Raw genomic sequence first — 3,158 nt, forward strand, 5'->3', positions numbered from 1 at the left:
ATAAAAACAACATTTTGAATTAGGAGAGTTTACCTGTAATGATAATAATTTTCATGTTGGCTGTGTCTCTTAGGTATTCACTGTATTTGGGAGCTGGTAAAATACTGATTCCTTTTTTGACATGTCACAGCCCACCAGTGGCTCAGAAGAGGTTCAGTAGCACTGGTGAAAAGAAACCAATATAAATTCATCAATTTCTAATGTAATTTTACCATATTATCTGAATAGGTTGGCATGAACCTGAAACATTATTTAGATTCTATAAAAATATAGACCTCTTTTGGTCTTATATATCAAAAGTTGTATGCAAAAAATATTAATGCAAAGAACAAGAAAGGGGAAAAATATTTTCCAACATCAACTACAAAATGCATTTTTTTGCAAATCTGAGTACTTCGTGGTGGAAACAAAGAGTCATTATTATTATTTTTTTTATTTCAAAAAGTGAACAACATATATATAATTTGTTTTATAATATTTTCCTGAATACCAAGAGGTTTTTATTTAATTAATGTGTGAAGCAAAGTTAAAATTAGCTCACATCTTCAGCCTTTCAGTGTTGTTTGGGGATTATTACAGGTTTTATTCACCACAGTATTGCATTTCAGGTATGTTTAGACCAAAGAAGCAGGGGTATTATTATCAGGAAGAGATTAGCAGAAACCTTTAATTTAGACATTCTACTTCTAGAAAGCCATTTGCTTTATTGTCTGAAGGCATACCTGCATCCTTGTTGCATTAGTTCAATATTACCTACACTCAGATATATCTTAGTGCAGCAATAATATAGATTTCATCCAAAATCAATTGTTAAGGAGCAGCAAGGGCCAGCTGCTTCTTAAGAGCACCAGTAGCTGAGGGTGATGCCCAAGGGGGCTGGCAGAACAGGTCCCCATCAGCCAGGGCCCACCCTACAGTACACAGTGAGGTAGCAACGTAGATCTGGAGAGAGTGACAGGTCCAGAGAGGAGTCCGATCATAAAGACATACCATGGGGATAATGCAGGGCCAAGGTCGAGCCTGGAAGTCAGTCAATAGGACAGTTAGGCTCCGGTCCAGGACATGACGGCATCAGAGCAAAATAAGGCCAGGAAGTCAGTCCATTGATTTGGGTTCTGATGATGGGTCTCCATGGCCAGACAGAGGTATGGCTGTGGCTGAGCAGAAGAACTCAGGAAGGGCTGATGGCCTTGGAAGGAACTGAAATGGGCCCACAAGTGTGGCTGGAAGCCTTGGGTGAGTTTGGTCAGGCCCATTAAGGCTTATTAATGTACTCGGAGCCCTGACATCAGCCTGAAAATGCTAAAGCAACATGATGACACGTTTGATACTTGTTTGATACTACTCAAAATGTGATAGACTCTGGAGGCAGAAGACCCCTGAACTAGCTAAGAAAGTTAAAGGTATCATTACTGTTCACCAACTAAGCATAAATCTATTATGAATCCTCATTACATAGCAAAAAAAGAAAAGGTTAAAATACATCTGATCAGCTCTATGCTTGTTAAACTTGATAAAATGTATAGAAATGGTGTTTAGGTAAATACATAATTATAATTCAAGAAAGATAACTTTGGCGTCTTCAAGGTCCTACTTGGAGGAATGATATACCAGAAGTATGTGCTGCCATTCAGTGACACCTGGACTAGCTAGAGAGTTGGGTGGAGAGGAACCTAATGAAGTTCAGCAAAGGCAAATGTAGGGTCCTGCACCTAGGAAGGAATAACCACATGCACCAGTACAGGTTAGGGGTTGACCTGCTAGAAAGCAGCTCTGTGGAGAAGGACCTGGGGGTCCTGGTGGACAACAAGCTCACCATGAGCCAGCAATGTGCCTTTGTTGCCAAGAAGGCCAATGGTATCCTGGGGTGCATTAGGAAGAGTGTGGCCAGCAGGTCGAGGGAGGTTATCCTCCACATCTATTCTGCCCTGGTGAGACCCCACCTGGAGTACTGTGTCCAGTTCTGGGATCCCTAGTTCAAGAAAGACAAGGAACTACTGGAGAGAGCCCTCCAGTGAAGCGCCACAAAGATGACTAAGGGACTGGAGCATCTCTCTTAGGAGGAAAGGCTGAAACAGCTGGATCTGTTTAGCCTGAAGAAGAGGAGACTGAGAGGGGATCTTATCAATGCTTACAAATATTTTAAGGGATGGTGTCAGGAGGATGGGGCCAGACTCTTCTCAGTGGTGGCCAGCAATAGGATAAGGGGCAACTGGCACAAACTGAAATGCAGGAAGTTCCATCTGAATGAGAGGAAAAACTTCTTTACTTTGAGGGTGACAGAGCACTGGAACAGGCTGCCCAGAGAGGCTGTAGAGTCTCCTTCTCTACAGATATTAAAAAACTGCCTGGATGTGATCCTGTGCAACCGGCTCTAGGTGAACCTGTTTTACCAGAGGGCTTGGTTTAGATGATCTTCAGATGTCCTTTCCAACCCCAACCATTCTGTGATTCTGTGATAATCATACTCTATGATCTCCCTGGAAGAAAGTGTCCAGGAAATTCTGAATAAAATATAAAATAAATGTTTCATTTAATCTTTCTTCTCTCTGCCTGGTTGTAAGGCTAATCTCCAAGGGTTTAGATAAACGAAATTTGTTTTGTATAGAAAAAGACAATGTTCTTTCAAAAGATCTTTGAAAATTCAGAGGATTGAGGTAATTGATCAGTTTTAAGTGATCGAGGGTTTTTTTTAAATCATTAAAGGGGAGTTAAAAGTGTCGGCATTTTTTTTAGCCAGGTGTGTACTTTCTCCTTATCCAGAATTATCATCATTGTGACTAAAATCTCAAAGTTCTGCTCATAAGCCTTCACAAAAATTTAATTGAATAAAGTAAAAGTTTCTGCAGTAGAAAATATAGAGACAAGCTAATACGTTTGTAATATTTAAACAAAGTAAAGTCAAGTGACTCCTTTAGTAAAAAAAAAATGAAAAGGGTTTTTCAGTATTAAAAACTTTAATTTGATGCAGCAGATATAACCACTTTTTTTTACTATATATATAGTAAAAAAAAATTTTTACTATATATAAAAAAAAATTTAATATATATATAGTATATAGTATATATATATAGTATATATATATACTATACACACATGCAACTAATGTAAATAACTAGGTTAGATCAGTGGCTTCTAAAAAATTAAATGTTTCAATG

This window comes from Egretta garzetta, unplaced genomic scaffold (genome assembly GCF_000687185.1).
Source record: "Egretta garzetta isolate BGI_Z169 unplaced genomic scaffold, ASM68718v1 scaffold328, whole genome shotgun sequence".
Classification (NCBI taxonomy): domain Eukaryota; kingdom Metazoa; phylum Chordata; class Aves; order Pelecaniformes; family Ardeidae; genus Egretta; species Egretta garzetta.